We start from the raw sequence: 21,762 nt of genomic DNA on the forward strand, positions 1-21,762 counted from the left end.
TGCACCAATATGGAGGTGATGTGGGGCTGAGGGGATTGAAGTGTGGGAGGGGGCTCAGGGCTGGGGCAGAGGGTTGGGTGTGTATGGGGGGGTGAGGACTCTGGCTAGGGTTGGGGCTGGGGCTGAGGGGTTTGGGGTTCAGGCTGCCCCACGGCTGCAGTGGGGAGAGAGGACTCCCCCCAGCCCTCTCTCGCCACAGCAGCCCGGGGCTGGGGGAGAGCACCTCTCCAGGCTGGGGCAGCTCCGGGGCTAGGACCGGGGGAGAGTCACCTCTCCCCGGCCATGGCAGTTCCTCTCCCCACTTACATGGCCCTTGATAGCATGCTGCATGGCTGCACAGCTTAGCGGGAACTTGCTCCCTCACATCCTCAGCCGTGAAGACTGATGCAAAGAAATCATTTAGTTTCTCCACAATGGCCTTAGCATCCTTGAGTGCTCTTTTAGCATTTTGATAGTCCAGTGGCCCCACTGATTGTTTAGAAGGCTTCCTGCTTCTGATGTACTTACAATTTTTTTTACTATTATTTTTCAAGTCTTTGGCTAGCTGTTCTTCAAATGCTTTTTTTGGCCTTCCTAATTATATTTTTACACTTCACTTGCAGAGTTTATGCTCCTTTCTATTTTTGCCACTAGGATTTAACTTCCACTTTTTCAAGGATGCCTTTTTGCCTCTCACTGCTTCTTTTACTTTGTTATTTCATCACAATGGCACTTTCTGGTTCTCTTACTATGTGTTTTAATTTGGGGTATACATTTAAGTTGGGCCTCTATTATGGTGTCTTTAAAAAGTTTCCATGCAGCTTGCAGGGATTTCACTTTTGGCACTGTACCTTTTAATTTCTGTTTAACTAAATTCTTCATTTTTGTGTAGTTCTCCTTTCTGAAATTAAATGATACCATGGTGGGCTGCTGTGATGTTTTCCCCACCACAGAGATGTTAAATTTAATTACATTATGGTCACTATTCCCAAGCGGTTCAGCTATATTCATCTCTTGGATCAGATCCTGTGCTTCACTTAGGACTAAATCAAGAATTGCCTCTCCACTTGTGGGTTCCAGGACTAGCTGGTCCAAGAAGCAGTCATTTAACATATCAAGAAACTTTATCTCTGCATCCCATCCTGAGGTGACATGTACCCAGTCAATATGGGGATAGTTGAAATCCACCCAGTCAATATGGGGATAGTTGAAATCCTCCGTCATTACTGAGTTTTTTATTTTTACAGCCTCTCTAATCTCCCTAAGCATTTCACAGTCACTATCACCATCCTGGTTAGATGGCCTGTGGTATATTCCTACTGCTATATTCTTATTATGGAAGCATGGAATTACTCTCCATAGAGATTCTATGGTACAATTTGGTTCATGTAAGATTTTTTACTTCATTAGATTCTACGGTTTCTTTCACATATAGTGCCACTCTCCCACTAATTAGACCTTTTCTGTCCTTCTGAAATATTTTGTACTCTGTATTACTGTGTCCCATTGATTATCCTCATTCCACCAGCTTTCTGTGATGTCTATTATATCAATATCCTCATTTAATATGAGGCAATCTAGTTCACCCATCTTACTTAGACTTCTAGCATTTGTATATAAGCACTTAAAAATTATCACTTTTTAGCTGTCTGCCATTATGTGATGTAATTGAATGGGATGTTTTTTCATTTGACTGTTTCTCATCAGACCCTACCCGTATTTTATCATCTTCTGTCCTCTCCTCCTTACTAGGCCATAGAGAATCTCCATGAATAGATTCTCCCCTAAGGGATGTATCTGTTTGATCCACATGCTCCTCCGCACCTGTTGGCTTTCCTCCAGCCCTAGGGTTCAGGAAATTGGGGTGATGGCCTGGGCCAGCCCCACGCTTTGTGAGGAGGTGGGCGGGGAGGTGAGTTGGGAGACGGGTGAGTGGGGGGGGGAGGAGCCTCTCTACCACCCCCCCTCCCCTCAGTGCCTCCTGCCCGCCTGTGGGACCAGTCGATCAGTATTTCCTCCTCCCTCCCAGTGCCTACCGCCGATCAGCTGTTTCGCAACATCTGGAGGCACTGGGGGGAGGGAAGAGAACCGAGGGCACAGCGCACTCGGGGGAGGGAGCAGAACTGGGTGGGGAAGGGGTGGGGTGGAGCGGGGGTGGGGGAAGAGGCGGGGTGGGGCCTTGGGGAAGGGGTGGGGTGGGGACAGGGCCTAGGTGGAACTGGAGGGGGGAGCTCCTCATCTATGTCCAGGGCCCCCGACCCGCCTGGGGCCGGCCCTGGCCCTTATTTTAAAAACTGCTCTACAGGAAGAAAGCATAAAAGGAGAGGAAAAGAGTGGGAGGTTTCTCTTGCTTGTGTGAGTGCCTCAGAAGCTGTGTACTCTATAAAAGTGGTGGAAAGGAACACTGTAAATACATCACATGAGGTGTTCTACTAGAAAAAGGTCACTGAGCTGTTTGCAACTTGAAAAGGAGACAGGAGCTATACCTCTGCCAGAGCCAGAGAGAGAAACCCGGATATTGGACCACCAGCACTGTACTGCTGAATAATAAATACTTGTGTAACCCTGCGGGGAAGTGTCTCCAGAACAGTTGGTCAGAAAATGTATTGATGTTTTTTTCACCCATAAGAAAACTTTGACAAAAATGAAGAAAAATTCATTTTTATCACAACTTCCCATGGAAAACTTCAAGTTTTTAAAGAAAAATTTGAAATCATAATATTTTGTTCCAAACCTAAAATGTTTGATTCTGAAATGGTGCTGTGGTGCCTCATGAGTGTTCTAGTTCAGCTGCTTCATTTTCATCGTTAGCCTGGAATCCCGATTTAGACCACATCTTTTATGAAATATCGTGGTCTCTCTTCTTGGTGAGGGAGGCCGTACATCATGGGAGTCATATGATTGCATGGTATGATGAAAGATGTAGTCCATCTGAGGAGCATATACAGTATACATTTCCAACCTAAACTCTGACTAAACATGGAGAATAGAGTGGAAAATACGAATATGTAAATGGAGTGCTTCACAATTTCTAACTCTGTAAAGTCTTTGGAGAAATGAAAGTACTGTAATTAAATCACAGTATACTTCTACTCTTTCTAGAGACATGAGAAATGACAACAAGAAGTAAGAATTAAAGTTAGAAATATATTTTTGGTAATTAATTAGTAACATTACAGTAACTGTAATGATATTTTAAAAATGAAAGGTAGAGTTGCTGAAAAAGACTAGACTATTTCTTGACACAGTCAATTATTTGACAATTCCTCATCTGTATATTTTCTAGATTTTAAGGCATTATATTGTTCTTTAAAAATGTGCTTACAGCAACCTTAAATGAACATAAATGTAGTTTTCTTTCCATAAATTATTATTGGAGTTTTGAGAAAAGACTTGCCTAGAAGGGAATATGAGAGGTCTTATTTTGATGAAAAATTTCAGTGCACTGTACTTTAATGTAGCTTCAGGAATTATCATAACATATATTGCCAGGCTACTTCTACAGGATTGGGTTGTGGGGTGGGACATACAGAAGTCATAAAATCTAATCCAGTGCCCGTCAAAGTCATGGGGAAGACTCCCCCTGACTTCAAAGTGAGTGTTGGATTGGGCCAATAGCACACGGCAGCAGAGCCCTCTACTTTTTAGAAAGGTTATGCACCAAACTAAACATATAAGAAAAAATTCTGCCCTCAGAGGTTTCCATACAAGAATGTGTTTCACTCCTGTCTGACTTCAGTGTTACACAGTCATAATGGCATTGAAACTGAGAGTTACATCTGTGTCAAACTGAAGGGTGAGTCAGGCCATACATTTAAAAACTGTAACTGATTTGTGTGCACAGCCATCCAGTGAAATGTGCAATGATTCATTTCACATCTAAGCTAAGTAGCAGTCTCTCTCTATTGCTTAACTGTAGTCTCTGAAAATTATTACACAATTGCTACACTGGCTGCTTTCTTTCTTGATGAGAATTATTCAATCAGGAGGGAATTTTTTGCTAGGAAACTTTTAAAAAAGCTATCACACACATTTAAAATTAAGTCAGAACTCAATAGATGTCCCCTCCCTCCAGCCCAGTTTATGTTTTAATGCTTGTATACATAAACTTCTCCCAGATTTTTAAACTATGGAAACCGTCAGGAAGCCAGTTATACAAAGATGCCATTTTGCTTTATTCAAGAAAAAAAAAACACATTTAAAACAGAAAAATACTATGAGGAAGAAGAGACACTGAGCATAGGCAACGCATAGTATTATGGAAACATTGACATGAAGAGTCCAGCAATTCTATGTCCTCTTCATTCACTGCCGGTTTCCACTGTCCACAAAGGTGTCAGATCATGTTGGTGATGGTATGTTCTGCTCATGTGTGAGTTTCTAGATAGGATCTCTGCATGTGGGTAGATGGATTTTTTCACAGCATGGGTTTGGAGGAATTGCTGCAATTTTTGAAGGAGTGGAAGTCAGAATCCAGGACCAACTTTCCTCTGTCCCTAAAAAATAAACAGCGGAGGTAGACCCCTGGGCTAAGTCAATGCTCGTAAGCTTTTCAGGGCAATCGCTGTATTTAGATGAACGCAGGTAGAATGTATTCCTGGGCAGGGAGTGGGAAAGCTTTCACAGAACTCGGTCACTATCAGAATAGCCTAACAGTTGAGTGGGCAAGGAGTGAGAATGATTGGCTGAATTGCTACTAGAAATGTGACGGATGCAGGTTTGGAATATTTTTTTAAGGTGAGCTTTAAACATCTCGCCAGCAAAAGCATAGATCACCGGGTTCAGGCAGCAGTGGATGAAGGAGATTGATTCGGTCAACTGCAGGGCCAGCGCTAGCCTTTGGCTCGTCTTGCAGTCGTTGATGATGTGCAAGTTCTGCAGAGAGTCTAGAAAAAGCACAATGTTGAAGGGAGCCCAGAAAAGGAAGAAGATGACCATGATGATGAAAATCAGCTTGATGGCTTTGATCTTGTTCCGGTTTTTGCAGCTCTGCAGTTTTTTCAGGATGTGGGAGTAGCAGTAAATGAGGATGCTGAGCGGGATCAAAAGGCCCAAGATGTTGACTTCAAACTGAGTGAAAAATCACCCAGTCGCTTGGGGAGGGATAGCTCAGTGGTTTGAGCATTGGCCTGCTAAACCCAGGGTTGTGAGTTCAATCCTTGAGGGGGCCATTTAAGGATCCGGGGCAAAAATTGGGGATTGGTCCTGCTTTGAGCAGGGGGTTGGACTAGATGACCTCCTGAGGTCCCTTCCAACCCTGGTATTCAATGATATTTGGGGACACATTTGAGAGACTGTTCAATTTCCACTTCTTGGGTAAACGCCCTATTTGGTATAGCAGCCAAGCCGACCAACATCCACAGATTAAGCTTATAATTATGCCACAAGTGACTGTCTGAACTCATAGCATAGACAGCATGAACGATTGCTATGTACCTGTCTATGCTCATGAGGGTTATAAAGAAAATGCTACTGTAAAAGCCTATGTAATAAATGCCAGCCATTATTTTACACGCTGCATTTCCAAAAATCCATTCTTCTGAAGCATAGTGAGCTTGAAATGGGAGGGGGACAACAAAGAGCAGGTCAGAGTTTGCAAGGTTGAACAAACACGTCGGTCATGGTGGTGAGTTTCTTCCTAGTCAGGAGTATACATATGACCAAGGCATTTCGCTCTAGGCAGAAGACAAAACACCAGAAAGTAAACTGTTGGAAGAAACAGTGATTTAAACCTGCCGAAACCATTGCCCTCACTGCAAGGAGAGGTACCTTCATCATACATATAGTTATATTCTGTGGTGTTTTGGAAAGGGCTTGTAACAGTCATCTTTAAGACCTGTGCACAAAAAAAAGAGATAATTACTTGATTATGGGTATGGAAGGGTTGCAAAAGACAGCATTTTGCCATTGTTACTAACGCTGAATGAAATCAATGTGACTGCTTGTTGAATAAGAAAAGGAGTACTTGTGGCACCTTAGAGACTAACAGATTTGAGCATAAGCTTTTGTGAGCTACAGCTCACTTCATCGGATGCATGCAGTGGAAAATACAATGGGGAGATTTTATATACACAGAGAACTTGAAACAATGGGTGTTACCATACACTCTAATGTGAGTGATCAGATAAGGGGACTATTACGAGCAGGAGAGAAAAGAGGAAAAAAAACCCTTTTGTAGTGATAATCAAGGTGGGCCATTTCCAGCAGTTAACAGGAATGTTTGAGGAGCTGTGGGGAGGTGGGGGGGAAACAAACATGGGGAAATAGTTTTACTTTGTGTAATGATGCATCCACTCCCAGTCTTTATTCAAGCCAAAGGTAATGGTGTCCTATTTACACATTAATTCTAATTCAGCAGTCTCTCCTTGGTGTCTGTTTTTGAAGTTTTTTTGTTGAATTGCCACTTTTAGTTCTGTAATCAAGTGACCAGAGAGATTGAAGTGTTCTCTGACTAGTTTTTGAATATTCTAATTCTTGACTTCTGATTTGTGTCCATTTATTCTTTTATGTAGAGACTGTCCAGTCTGGCCAATGTCATGGCAGAGGGGCATTGCTGGCGCATATCACATTGGTAGATGTGCAGGTGAATGAGCCTCTGATATTGTAGCTGATGTGATTAAGTCCTATGATGGTGTCAATTGAATAGATATGTGGACAGAGTTGGCATTGGGCTTTGTTGCAAGGATAGATTCCTGGGTTAGTGTTTTTGTTGTGTGGTTGCTGATGAGTATTTGCTTCAGGTTGGGGGAGCTGTCTGTGAGACAGGACTGGCCTGTTTCTCAAGATCTGTGAGAGTGATGGGTCTCCTTCAGGATAGGTTGTAGATCCTTGCTGATGCGTTGGAAAGGTTTTAGTTGGGGGCTGAAGGTGATGGCTAGTGGCGTTCTGTTATTTTCTTTGTTGGGCCTGTCCTGTAGTAGGTAGCTTCTGGGGACTCTTCTGGCTCTGTCAATCTGTTTTTTCACTTCAGCAGGGGGGTATTGTAGTTGCAAGAACGCTTGATAGAGATCTTGTAGGTGTTTGTCTCTATTTAGTTACAAATAATAAGGAATGAGAAGACCAATGCATTTATGTCATCTAACCTAAATCTCTGCTATAATTCCAACATAATTATAGAATTATGTTCAGTATTTATAAAGCAACAGATTTATGTAGAATAGATGTATGCAATGTGAAATTATAAATAGAATTCATCTGATTCTGATCTCATTTACACCCATATAATTGAACAACAAGTTTACTAAAATGAATAAGAGATGCAGGTGCTCAGCATCTCTGAAGATTATGCTATTGTTATGCTGCTGATACCCTCTTCTCATCTTTATGACTTCCAAAATTCACTGTTTTCCATGGAGGATCTCTTCTCCACCTCAGTTGGCCTAACAAGTTGAAAAAGCATAGTTTTCTAGATTATCTAGCGATAAGTATTTCTTAAGGTGTGTCTTCCCCTTGTCAACTATAGTTAGTTAACTACAATTAAGATGACAGTATATTTTACCTTTGACTACGGAGGCAGGGCTTGGTTTGGCATCTGTTCTACTGTATCGTCTTCCTCCCTTGGTCACAGATGTGTCCAAATGGTCTTTTCCCTTGGTGGTGGAGACTGATGAGCGTTTGTGATGTATAGACTCCCAACAACTGCAGAATAAGTGTGAATCATAGAATATCAGGGTTGTAAGAGACCTCAGGAGGGTGGTGAAACACTGGAATGCGTTACCTAGGGAGGTGGTGGAATCTCCTTCCTTAGAAGTTTTTAAGGTCAGGCTTGACAAAGCCCTGGCTGGGATGATTTAACTGGGAATTGGTCCTACTTCAAGCAGGGGGTTGGACTAGATGACCTTCAGGGGTCCCTTCCAACCCTGATATTCTATGATTCTATGATCCAGTCCAACCCCCTGCTCAAAGCAGGACCGATCCCCAATTAAATCATCCCAGCCAGGGCTTTGTCAAGCCTGACCTTAAAAACTTCTAAGGAAGGAGATTCCACCACCTCCCTAGGTAACACATTCCAGTGTTTCACCACCCTCCTAGTGAAAATGTTTTTCCTAATATCCAACCTAAATCTCCCCCACTGCAACTTGAGACCATTACTCCTTGTCCTGTCATCCGCTACCACTGAGAACAGTCTAGATCCATCCTCTTTGGAACCACCTCTCAGGTAGTTGAAAGCAGCTATCAAATCTCCCCTCATTCTTCTCTTCTGTAGACTAAACAATCCCAGTTCCCTCAGCCTATCCTCATAAGTCATGTGTTCCAGTCCCCTAATCATTTTTGCTGCCCTCCGCTGGACTCTCTCCAATTTCTCCACATCCTTCTTGTAGTGTGGGGCCCAAAACTGGACACAGTACTCCAGATGAGGCCTCACCAATGTCGAATAGAGGGGAACAATCACATCCCTCGATCTCCTGGCAATGCCCCTACTTATACATCCCAAAATGCCATTGGCCTTCTTGGCTACAAGGGCACACAGTTGACTCATATCCATCTTCTCGTCCACTGTAACCCCTAGGTCCTTTTCTGCAGAACTGCTGCCTAGCCATTCTGTCCCTACTCTGTAGCAGTGCACTGGATTCTTCCATCCTAAGTGCAGGACTCTGCACTTGTCCTTGCTGAACCTCATCAGATTTCTTTTGGCCCAATCCTCCAATTTGTCTAGGTCTCTCTGTATCCTATCCCTACCCTCCAGCGTATCTACCACTCCTCCCAGTTTAGTGTCGTCTGCAAACTTGCTGAGGGTGCAATCCACACCATCCTCCAGATCATTAATGAAGATATTGAACAAGTATGGACTGCTAGTTCAAGAGCTAGATTAAGATAAAATGAGTAAACAGGAAAAGGTGAACATTAAAGGGTTTATAAATAGTTTGTGAGAAAGTATCAACCTCACACTCTCTGAAGTGAATAGGTCTATGCATGTGAGCAGGTGCTCTCCAGTGTGTGCAAGGGTTGCACAGTTGACTCTTGCCTTTAGCAAAAAAAAACAAAAAAAAAAACAAAAAAAACCACACACACACCACTATGGCTACCTCCATAATAGAAACTAAGACCCCTTAAAACCTATGCCAGGGACAAGTAGTGCCAATGAACTGCAGGTGTAAATTGGTGTAGCTCTGTTGAAGTCAATGGAATTACACCAATTTAGAGCAGCTGAAGACCTGGCATGTAATTTCCAAAAAATATATTTTGTTTCTATCTTGTAACTGATTTCAACCAACATGCTAGATCTAGCCAAGTACTATTTTTACGCACCTGTCTATTAATGTACAAACTTGATTCAATGAGATCACACACACCTACACATCCCTTGAACCATTTTTGAAAACTCAGTTTTATTTAAAGTTGAGAGATTTGCTTATTTGGTTGCATGCACCAAAATATATTCAGTACATGTGGTTTGGGACAAAATACTGGCCCAGCTGGAATTAGGATTGGCTTCAAATTATGATTCTTTTATATAGTGCTGTAAAGATATATGGGACTTTAGATGAACAGAGTGTGTTTATTAGTGAGGCGATAGGAGTAAGCAGAGGAAATACAAGGGAGAGTGGAAACAAATGAGGGCAGAGGTGTAAGGTGGGGGATGAAATTATGCAGCACTGGAAGGTCAGGACAAAAAGCATGAACCTGCTATGTTAAAAGAGAGGATGCTACTCAAATAGTTGCAGAGTGCCAGAGGAGGAAGATGACTAGCAGTTGCATTTTGGATAGACTGCGGTTGGAGAACAGTGAGATGTGAAGAGATCAGGGAGGAGAAAGTTACAGAAAGAAATCCAAAAATGTTTAACGCATGGTGTGATGGAGTTCACTCACCAGACCAGCACCTCCTGCTGGCCGTCTCAGGAATTAGTTCTCAGCCTTCATGCCCTCTCCTACCGTGCTGCTTCTGCTGCCTTCTCTGCCAGCAGACCCATCTCAGCCCAGGAACCACAGCATCCTCCGGCCATGGCACCTTCCATGTTTACCCCCTTCCAGGTTGGGGAGGGGAAGTATCTCCCAGTTCTAAAGTCCAGTCACTTCCCCAGTAGCAAGTGGGGGGGGGGACCCAGGCCTGCCCACTACTCTGGATCCTGGCCCAGGAACCCCATAGATAGCAGCCTCATTGTAACTTCTCCACCAATACTGCTGCTTCAATTCCCTGAACCATATCCCTGTGGCCTTAGCACCTTCTTCACAGGTCCTTAGCACCTTCAAAGGTCCTCCAGCCTGCAAGTCCCAACTCCCACCTAGGAGCTCCCTCTTGCTCCCCGAGTCCCTCCCAGCAACTGCTCCATCCAAGGTGCTACCTTCTTGCAGCTTGCTGGGAACACAGTGGCTTCTCCTTGGGCTCCCTGCAGCAACTGACTGTCTCTGGCTTTACAACTCCTTTTATGTAAGCCCACTGGGCCCCGATAGGCTGCTCCGTGCAGCCTCTGACTGGCTGCTCCCTGAACAGCCTCCCTAGGCTGCTTTTAACTCCTTCCTTTCCAGTGTGGGATTAACACCCCATCACACATGGATAAGAATTTTAGTTATATGGAGGAAGAGGAAGAGATAGGGTTTTGTTACAGAACACAGGAAGTAAGAGGATGTAAAGAGTCTGAGGTACAATATTTTAAAATGCCTTGGGATCCTAGTTCCATTTTCAAAAGTGGCTTTGGCATTTAAATGCCTAAATCCCACTGGCTTTCAGTAAGACTTAGGAGTCTAAATCTTAAGTCCCTTTTGAAAATGGAACTTAGAGGGTTAGTTTTTAAAAACACCTATGTATAGGAGAGAGGAACTAAAAGTGACAGAGTATGTGACGTTGGGAGCTAGGGAGGAGAGTGAAGTTATCAAAAGGAGAGAAGGATTAGGAAGAAAGACAAGCAATTCAGCTTTGGAAGGGTAGAGTTTGATAGCAGAGAGTCAGTCTGACACTGGACAGAGCTAGAGATTAGAGTAGAGAGACTAGAGCAGGGTGACATTTTTTGGCTGAAACAATTTTAGGCAAAAAAATGCAGGCTTGGTGACATCAAACAGTTTTGTGAATTTGTCTTGGTTTCACCAAATAGTTTGTGGTTAAAAACAAAACTTTACATTGATGCTTTTGAAACACAACAACATTTTGATTTTTCTGATCTGAAACAACTTTTTGAAATTCCCTACAATTTTCTTTAAAAATCCCCCAAACCCCAGCACCTTCAATGCATGAAACATTTCATTTCAGATTGGATGAAATGTTTCATTTGACCCCAAATGATTTTCTTTTACAAAATTGCCAGTGAATCAAAATACTCAGTTATTCCACTCTAGTAGAGAGGTAGATCTGGGAATTGTTGGCATAAAGGTGGTAATTAAAAACATGAGAGCAGATGGCATGTAAATGCCTAATCCGTCCTCACCAGGGAGAGAATATCATGAGAGAACAGGAGAAAGGGATGCTGCTGCCTATTGATCATGCTGTTTCTAATGAGGCCAAGAGTGGACAAAAATGTGTTAATCCACAAGCCAGTAAGTAGAGGTGGGAAGAACAAGCAGTAGCTGAGAATATCATGGTATTTGGCATACTCCCACTTTAATTATAAGGAATACTGCAAATGCTAAAGTATTTCAAAGTAAATTTTTCAGGGAGGTAAACATTAGAGGTCAGATCCTCAGCAGCTGTAAGTCAGTTTAGCTCATTGTAATTTACACAAGTTGAGGGCCTAGCCGCGTGCTGGGATTCTGGCCCTAGAATTGTAATGGCACCCACCTAGATTAACTTAACTCTAGTGCTGACCACAAAATGAGACCAGTTGCTGCAAAAAGGTGTCATCTTTGTAGAAAGACTCTTAAACCTCTCCTTCCTACACAGTGATCTAGAGAAGATTTGTTTTGTCACAAAAAGGAAATTGTGGTTGTGACAGCAGATATTTTCAAGTATGTCTCTGACCTCAAGGACAATTACTTCATAAACTCTTAGCTACGCTGTCTAGCAATGGTATTTCTAAGGCACCTCTCACTTGTATACCATAGAGCATCCCCAGGCCGTTTCTTGGCAGCAACTGGGGGGAGATTAAAATAAAAATAAAAATTAGACCACTTTCTTTACATGAGGTTTACCAGTAAGTGGCTAAATATACCCTGAATCAGCTTGCCACTGCAGCAATCAACTAGAAAACAGCAGAAATGTTTGCTTTGATCTGTTGCCTGGCTTCCATTGGTTTCCAAAGACTGCATTTTCAACTGAGTCATGCCAGTCTCATCCAAGAACAAAATCACCCTCTGTTGTTACTAGGCATTGCCTTGATGACAGTTGGTTACTCAAAGTATGGCACTTTCACTCCTACAGTACCCAGAGCTGTGCTGGGTGCTTTACAGTTCAAATGGTCCCCAAGAGTTTACACTCTAATCTTAGATGTTTGAGAAGTTGAGGTGAGAAACCATAATGTGGGAATGAGGTGAGGAAAGACTAGAGTTACAGTAGTAAGAACATGTGTTTCTGCCACGCAGTGATGTGCTCATCTTGATAGTTCAGTTAATACTTAAAAGAATAATAGCCATTATTATTGACTCACTTCTTATGAGCATTGCCAAAAATTGGGTCTGAGATGCTGATTTGTGTGAGAAGAGGGGAGTGGTTTGGTGGATCAGAAATGGGAGGACATTCCAGGCGTGGGCAGCAGTGTGAAAGAAGATAGGCAGATGCATGTGAGAGAGATGGATAAACAGGGATTGAGGCTGGAACGGAGAAGCCGGGGGGCCATGATAAAAGACGAGTTTGGCTATGGAGGGTGTGGAAAGTGAAGACAAGAAGTTTAAACTAGATGTGGTGAAGAGGGAGGTGATGTGGTCTGTAGATTTCTGGGTGAGGAAGGCCAATTTAGGAGCTGCATTTTGCTGAGCCATTGCCTATCTATGGCTAACAGGGCAATGGATGAGCTTTCTCAGCTGCCAAGGTCTAGACAGTGTTTGTACCGATTTAGCTATTTCAATTAGGGCTGTGATTTTTCTACGGAAATAGATAAATCAGTGCAACTCCTAGTGTGGATGAAGTTCTATCAATATAAAGATGCTTTATTCCCCTTCTTTTACCAGAATAAGTTCTCTATAACTGCATCCATACCAAGGGGGTTGTACCACTTTAACTACACCAGAATAATTAAAGCGGTACAACTTGTGTGTTTAGACAAGCCCTTAAGCACTCCTGCTACTACCCCTGTGCAGCAGCAGCAGCTGCTCACTACACCAAAAATGGTTGTGCCCCAGGTATTCTTCAAATGCGCATTGTTGAGAACATTCCAAACAAAAAGCTGATAGGGCTGTTAATGTTTGGATCCCCTAATGGTGCTTCACGTATAGCTATTTACTGCAGACAAACACAGGGACCCTACCTGTGTTGACATCAGTGGTTTTACCCATTGTCTTAGTATCACAGAACCTCATGCAAATTTTACCAGAAACTAATACATTGCAAAACTTCTAGCCCAGTTATTCCTCACATCTGAAATCCTTTCTTCATACTACACAACATAACTAGTGGGGTCCCACAGAGAACCGATACTACTCAATATTTTCATTAATGACTTGGATAACAGAGTTGAGAGCACGCTTATGACATCAAGTTGGGAGGGGCTGCAAGTAGGGCTGTCGATTAATTGCAGTTAACGCATGCGATTAACTCAAAAAAAATCACAATTTAAAAAAATCAGTTGTGATTAATTGCACTATTAAGCAATTGAATACCAATTGAAATTTAATATTTTTGGATTTTTTTCTACATTTTTAAATTATACAGTGCTCACTTAGTTTATTACAAATATTTGCACTGTAAAAATCATAACCTAAATGGTATTTTTCAATTCACCTCATACAAGTACTAAGTGCAATCTCTTTATCATGAGAGTGCAGCTTACAAATTTAGATTTTTGTTACATAACTGCACTCAAAAACAAAACAATGTAAAACTTTAGAGTTTACAAGTTCACTCAGTCCTACTTCTTGTTCAGCCAATTGCTAAGAGAAAGAAGTTTGTTTACATTTATGGGAAATACTGCTACCTGCTTATTTACAATGTCACCTAAAAGTGAGAACAGGTGTTTGCATGGCCCTGTTGTAGCTGGCATCTCAAGATATTTATGTTCCAGATGCGCTAAAGATTCCTATGCCTCTTCATGCTTCTGCCATTGTTCCAGAGGACATGCTTCCATGCTGATGCTCATTAAAAAAATAATGAGTTTATTAAATTAGTGACTGAACTCCTTGGGGGAGAATTGTGTGTCTCCTGTTCTGTTTTACCTGCATTCTGCCATATATTTCATGTTACAGTAGTCTTGGATGATGACCCAGCACATGTTCATTTTGAGAACACTTTCACTGCTGATTTGACAAAATGCAAAGGTGGTACCGATGTAAGATTTCTAAAATATAGCTACAGCACTCAACCCAAGATTTAAGACTCTGAAGTGCCTTCCAAATCTGATCAGGACGGGGTGTACAACATGCTTTCAGAAGTCTTAAAAGAGCAACACTCTGAAGTTGAAACTACAGAACACAAAATCAACCTTCTGCTGGTAGCATCTGACTCAGGTGATTAAAATGAACATACGTTGGGCCACACTGCTTTGGATCGTTGTTGATCAGAAACCGTCATCAGCATGGATGCATGTCCTCTGGATTGGAGATTGAAGCATCAAGGGACAAATGAATCTTTAGTGCATCTGGCATGTAAATATTTTGCAACACCAGCTACAACAGTGCCATGCAAATGCCTGTTCTCACTTTCAGGTGACATTGTCAACAAGAAGCAGGCAGCATTATCTTCCGCAAATGTAAATAAACTTACTTGTCTGAGCGATTTGCTGAACAAGTAGAACTGATTGGATTTGTAGGCTCTGAATTTTTACATTCTTTTATTTTTGAATGCAGGGTTTTTGTACATAATTCTACTTTTGTAAGTTCGACTTTCATGATAAAGAGATTGCACTAAAGTACTTCTACTAGGTGAATTGAAAAACTATGTTTTTTACAGTGCAAATATTTGTAATAGAAATATAAAGTCAGCACTGTACACTTTGTATTCTATGTTGTAATTGAAATAAGTATATTTGAAAATGTAGAAAACATCCACAAATATTTAAATAAGTGGTATTCTGTTATTAACAGTGTGATTAATTGCACGATTAATCGCAATTAATGTTTTTTTAATCACTTGGCAGCCCTAGTTGCAAGCACTTTGGAGGACAGGATTAGAATACAAAACGACCTTGAAAAATGAGAATTGGTCTGAAATCAATAAAATGATAGTTAAAGACACCTGCAAAATACTACACTTAGGAGGGCAAAATTGAATGCCCAACTACAAAAATGGGGAATAATTGGGTAGGCAGCAGTACTGTAGAAAAAGGATCTGGTGGTTATAGTGGCTCACAAATTGAATATTTCAGCAATGTGATGCAGTTGTGAAAAAAGTTGAAATCATTCCAGGGTGTATTAACAGAAGTGTCTTATGTAAGGCCTTGTCTACACTGGCAAGTTTTTGTGCTGAAGAGCAGCTTTTTGCACTGAAGCCACAGGGGTGTACACACTGCAAAGCCACTTTTTGCTCTGAAAGTCCTCAGTTGCAGTGCTGCAAAAAAACAAACAAACCACCCTGATGAGAGGTGTAAGATTTTTTGCGCCGAGGCTTTAGAGCCGCAGGGCCAGTTTAGACACCCTGGTTGATTTCACGCCATTATTGGCCACCGGGAAGTGTCCCACAGTGCCCATCCTGACTACTCTGGTCAGCATAGGTGCTGGAACTAGGGGTGCTGCTGCACCCCCGGCTTGAAGTGATTTCCATTATATGCAGGGTTTATACTTCAGTTCAATGGCTCTCAGCACCCCCATTATACACATTGTTCCAGAACCCCTGCCGTCTGCCCTATCCCTTTAAAGCCCCGGGAATTTTGAAATTCCCCTTCCTGTTTGCTCAGCAAAACATGGAGAGGTCTCATCATATCTTCCCAGGTGACCATGGCGGCTCCACATACCAAATGATCTCCTGCTTGGAGCAATGCTGAGCTGCTGGATCTCATCGGCGTTTGGGGAGAGGAGGCTGTTCAGTCCCAGCTGTGCTCCAGCCATAGGAATTATGATACCTTTGGCCAGACTGTGCGCAGCTTGTGCCAAAAGGGATATGATCAGGACATGCTGCAGTGCAGGGCCAAAGTGAAGGAGTTGAGGAACTCCTACCACAAGGTGAGGGAGGCAAACCATAGCTCTGGTGCTGCACCCCAGATCTACCATTTTTACAAGGAGTTGGACACTGTCCTCGGTGGCAACACCACATCCACCGCTAAGACCACCATGATACTTCGGTGGGTCTGGAGCCAGTGGAAAGTGGACCTAGCCATGAGGAGGAAGTCATTGATGAAAAGGTGGAGGCTGAAGATTCAGAGCCCCATGATGCATCCAACCAGGAGCTCTTCTCCACTCCAGAGGAGTCTAGCCAGTCACAGCAGTCACTGTCTGGTGAGCCAGAAGCAGGAGAGGAGACCACTGGTAAGTGGCTTTGCTTTTGTGAAGCGCTGAAGCAGGTTGGGGTAGAGAACTGTAGTAGCCTGACTTGTTTCCGTGTGCTGTGCAATTCCCCACACAGCTAAGCAGTATGGCAGAACAGCAAGTTGATGGACTCCGTCATTTCAAGGGAATCTTCCACAGAGATCTCTAGGAAACTTTTCTGGAGGTACTCTGCAATCCTCTGCTGCAAGTTCCTGGGCAGAGTTGCTTTGTTCCTTGCCCCATTAAGAGACACTTTCCTGTGCCACTCTACAGTCACTTGGGCAGGGACCATCGCTGCACACAGGAGAGTAGCATAGGGACCGGGATGGAAGCTGCAAGCATGTAGCAGATGCTCTCTTGCTTCCTTGCTCACCCTCGGCAGCAACATATCTTCCAAAGTGACCACCACCTGTGGAAAATGCTGGGAAAGTTATTGAGTGTTGGTCCGTCCCCCCGTCCCCGTCCCCCCCAACAGTGTTGGCTCCCCCTAAGAGCTGTGTGGCCTGTTCACATTGCTTTCTGTAATAAACAATGCCCCTGCATTCACTCACCATTCTTGGAGTCTTCTGTCTCATGTGTGCTTGCCTAGGGTCACCAAGAAAGTGATAGGTGTGTTACCTGTGGTGTTTTTTAATACAGTGTATCACTGCTTATGTTTAGCTAACAATAATGCTTCTGTTAATTGTTACTTTTGGGCTTCACAAAAATGACCTTGGGAAGCCAGCCTCCCACCCTGGCAGAGCATCTCCATAGGATTAGAAAGCAGTCAAGGTGGAGCAGGGAGGATCTGCTCCAGGATGTGATGCTGCACTTGGCAGAAGAAAAGATGGATCTGAAGTGACAGTGAGAAGTGTGACAGAAAAGAGAACGAGGCTTTCCATAAGGAAGCGACGAGCAGCTGATAACCATCCTGGAACGCCAAACGGACATGCTGCAGTCCCTCATCATGCTCCAAACTGAGCCTATGCATGCCCACCCTCCCCTTCAGCAGATTCACAACTCATTCCCATGCCCTCCCCAAACTCCCCCTACATATTCTTATCAGCTTGCTGGAACGTCTCACTATCCTCTACATTACACTCCCAATGACAGTTTTTCAAATGAAAGCTGGACTTGTACAAACCTATGACCATTACCCAGCCCCTCCCTTGTACCTCACCATCTGTGTGTGTGTCTGTGTTGCTGTCATTAAATGAAAGCATTTTTTACAATTTGTAAGCAATCTTTGTTTCTTTGAAAGCAATGATACCTTATGGCTTCAACAAGTCAACATGCAATTTTATTACATCATTACATTGAATCATAGACTTTAACAATTACAACTGCTTTCTAGCATGACAGACACTATTAAATGTTGCAGTCCCAAGCATAGCAACAAACATTACTGGTTTTCAGCTACAAAATGTTTCCTCAAGGCATCCCTGATTCTTATGGCACCATGCTGCACTCCTCTAATAGCCCTGGTGTCCGGATGCTCAAATTCAGCCAACTGACGTTCTGCCTCAGTGGTCCAACCTTGAGTGAATCTTTCACCCTTCCCTTCACAAATATTATGTAGCGTACAGCACGCAGCTATAACCATGGGAATATTTTCATCATTCAGGTCTAGCCTGCCATAAAGGCGTTGTCACATGCCTTCAATTGGCCAAAGGCACATTCAACAGTCATTCTGCACCTACTCAGCCTGTTGTTGAACTGCTTCTTACTACTGTCCAGGTTCCCTGTATACAACTTCATGAGCCATGGCATTCAGGGGTACGCAGGGTCTCCCAGGATCAGTATGGGCATTTCAACCTCCCCTACAGTGATCTTCCTGTCTAGAAAGGAAGTCTCTGTGTGACAGGGTTAGGACTCACCACCACTGGCACCTCCCACTGGTTGCTCCAGGAATTAGCTCTGTCCAGTCATGGAGCACCTTTTTCACATGGTGCCTTGCCCCTCATCTGCTCTGGGGACCCTCATTGCTCCCCACTCAGCAGCATCTTCTTCAGATAACTGCCCTCCAGCAGTGCCCACTGCTCCGGTCTCACCCCCTTCCGGGGGTTTGGTGTTATCAGCAGTCCACAATCTGCACCTGTTGTAGTGGCCAGCTGCAGCCTCTAAGTCTAGCCCCTTATCACAGGGCCCAGCCACAGCCTGGATCAGGCCACGCTCCTCTTCAGCCTGGTGTAGCACAAGGGGAAGGGGGGGGACCCAGGCCCACCTGCTACTCTGGGTCCCAACCCAGGGACCCTCTAGCAGCAGCCTCTCTGCCCTCCTTCTCTCCCCTTGCTCTGCTATTGTCCCTGGGCCACTTCCCCTTCAGCCCTATGCACCTGTCTGACCTAGGCCAGCAGCCTGGGGTTTTCCTTGGCTGGAGCTCCCCAGCTTCTTCTGGCCTTCCCCAGCAGTGCTCTGTCCAAGGTGCTACCTTCCAGCTGAGGAGCCAGCCCTCCTCCCTTAACCACCAGGGAGAGACTACCCACTCTCTTCCTGGGCAGCCTTTATATATGGCTGAGTCTGGCTCTGATTGGCTGTCTCTAACTCAGCCTCTGATTGGCTCCCTAGCAGGCCTTCTCTGATTGGCCTCCCACCTGCACCGCCTCCCTGGCCTGCTGAAGCCCCCTCTAGGATAGGAGTGGGGCAGCCACCCCACTACACCATACTTGCAGCTTCCTGTACAGGCCGGTGTTCCTAAAGAAGCGTGCATCATGCACCTTTCTGGACCAGCCTGCGTTAATGGCTGTGAAACGCCCACGGTGATCCACAAGCACCTGCAGAACCATAGAGAAATACCCCTTCTGATTAATGTACTCAGTCGCAAGATGGCCCGGTGCCAGAATTGAAATATGCGTGCCATCTATCGCCCCTCCGCAGTTAGGGAAACCCATTTCTGCAAAGCCCATTTCTGCAAAGCCATTCACAATCTCATGCACATTGCCAAGAGTCATGGTCTTTCGCAGCAGGATGTGATTAATGGCCCGGCACACTTGCATTAATGCAGCCACAATGGTTGACTTTCCCACTCCAAACTGGTTCATGACAGACTGTAGCAGTCTGGAGTCACCAGCTTCCACACTGCAATCTCCACGCACTTCTCCACTGAGAGGGCAGCTCTTATTCGGGTGTCCTTGTGCCTCAGGGCTGGAGTGAGCTCAGCACACGGTTCCAGGGAAGTGGCTATCCACATCCGAAAGTTCTGCAGCCACTGCTTGTCATCCCAGACCTGCATAACAATGCGATCCCACCACTCAGTGCTTGTTTCCTCAGCCCAAAAGCGACTGTGGTCAGCAGCTCCGTGAATGCCACAAGCAATCTCGTGTTGTAGCTGCTTGCCACGGCAGACCCAAAGACAGGCAACTGTGCCCGCCATAGCCTTTGTAATTTCAGGTATAACTCTATTGCCACTTGTGAAGTGTTAGTGAGAGCCAGCAGAGCAGTGGAGAGCAGTATGGGATCCATTCCTGCAGACAGATTTGGTGGAGCGAGCAGTAAAAAAGGGACACTTAAAATGGTGTGAACTGCAGGTGGAGTCACAAGGAATGCTGGGATGGAAAGTGGTGCATCATGGGGCATTGAGCCCAGACCCAGGATGTGCCACAAGCCCCTCCACCTTTCCACAAGACTTAGTGGAAGAAGGGGGAGAGCTGCACTGTAGGATGTCACAGTGCACTGCTCTGGATGTCAGTGCAAGTGCCGCAAGTGTGAATACGCTATTGCACCAGTGGAAGACAGTGTGAACACACAACAGTGGTTTTTATTTCAGCACTTTCTCAAAAGCGATGAAACTCTCGGTGAAAAAACTCTGCCAGTGTAGACATAGCCTCAGACACAGCAGGTAATTGTTCCACTCTGCTCGGCACTGTTGAGTCCTCTGCTGCAGTACTGTGTCCCGTTTCATGTGACATACTTTAGGAAACATGTGAATAAATGGGAAAGGGTCCAGTGGAGAGCAGCAAAAATAATGAAAAGTTTAGAAAATCTGACTTAAAAGGAAAGATTAAAAAAAACCTGGGCATGTTTAGTGTTGAGAAAAGAAGATTGAGGGGGGTCTGACAACAGTTTTCAAATATATTAATGTCTGTTACAAAGAGAATAGTGATCAATTGTTCTCCATGTTCACTGAAAGTAGGACAAGAAGCAACCAACTTAATCTGCAGGAGAGGATGTTTAGATTAGACATTAGGAAAAACTTTCCAACTTAACCACTGGAGCAGACTTCCAAGGGAGGTTGTGGAATCCCCATCATCAGAGGTTTTTAAGAATGGATTAGACAAACACCTGTCAGGGATGGTCTACATATACCTGGTCCTGCCTCAATGCCGGGGGCTGAACTAAAAGAGTTCTTGAGGTCCCTTGCACTCCTACATGTCTATGATTCTATAAGCAGTCATACAAAATGCTGTCATATGAATCTAAGCTACGCTTCTGAAGAGGCTGTGTATGGAGTCATTATGAACCAGTGAGTACAGAAAAAAACCCAAACATTTGAACCTTCATCTTTCCATGAAAGGTCTCAATTTTTCCTTATCAGATTCCAACCTTTCGAGTGTGCTGTCTTTGAGCTACACCTTAGAAACCCAGGATAATTCCTCCCAAGGCTCACACTTGGGCGATGTGGCTCTGCACTCTGCCAACACAAGGCTGTACCTTAAAGATGCTTAGCACCTTACAGGATCAAAGCCTTTTTGAGGCTCAGTTTCCCAGACTGTAAAATGGAGATCTATAGTCCTACAGTATCTCAGGTACGTCATGACATGTAGGGCTTCGGGCCAGGTCCAGAGGGCCCTCAACTTCTACTGCAGTCAACAAGAGTGGAGAGCACTCAACACCTTACCACATCAGGCCACTAATAACACTGCAGTCAAGTTTTCAGATGCAATCAGTCATTTTGTGTCACCATGTTTTTGTGCCCAGCTTGTGACACCTTGTCATAAATATAAAGGGAAGGGTAAACACCTTGAAAATCCCTCCTGGCCAGAGGAAAAACCCTTTCATCTGTAAAGGGTTAAGAAGCTAGGATAACCTCGCTGGCACCTGACCAAAATGACCAATGAGGAGACAAGATACTTTCAAAAGCTGGGGGGAGGGAGAAACAAAGCCTCTCTCTCTCGGTCTGTGTAATGCTTTTGCCGGGAACAGAACAGGAATGGAGTCTTAGAACTTAGTAAGTAATCTAGCTAGATATGAGTTATATTCTGTTTTCTTTAAATGGTTGAGAAAATAAGCTGTGCTGAATGGAATGGATATTCCTGTTTTTGTGTCTTTTTGTAATTTAAGGTTTTGCCTAGAGGGATTCTTTATGTTTTGAATCTAATTACCCTG

The 21,762-nt window shown here is 44.0% G+C and overlaps 1 pseudogene; it reads right to left on the reverse strand.

Annotated features, from left to right (window-relative positions):
* Positions 1-4,599: 4,599 nt before the first annotated feature.
* LOC140906023 (C-C chemokine receptor type 8-like) lies at positions 4,600-5,806 on the reverse strand (annotated as a pseudogene).
* Positions 5,807-21,762: the final 15,956 nt, after the last annotated feature.

The sequence above is a fragment of the Lepidochelys kempii genome, chromosome 2, assembly GCF_965140285.1.
Source record: "Lepidochelys kempii isolate rLepKem1 chromosome 2, rLepKem1.hap1, whole genome shotgun sequence".
Lineage (NCBI taxonomy): Eukaryota > Metazoa > Chordata > Testudines > Cheloniidae > Lepidochelys > Lepidochelys kempii.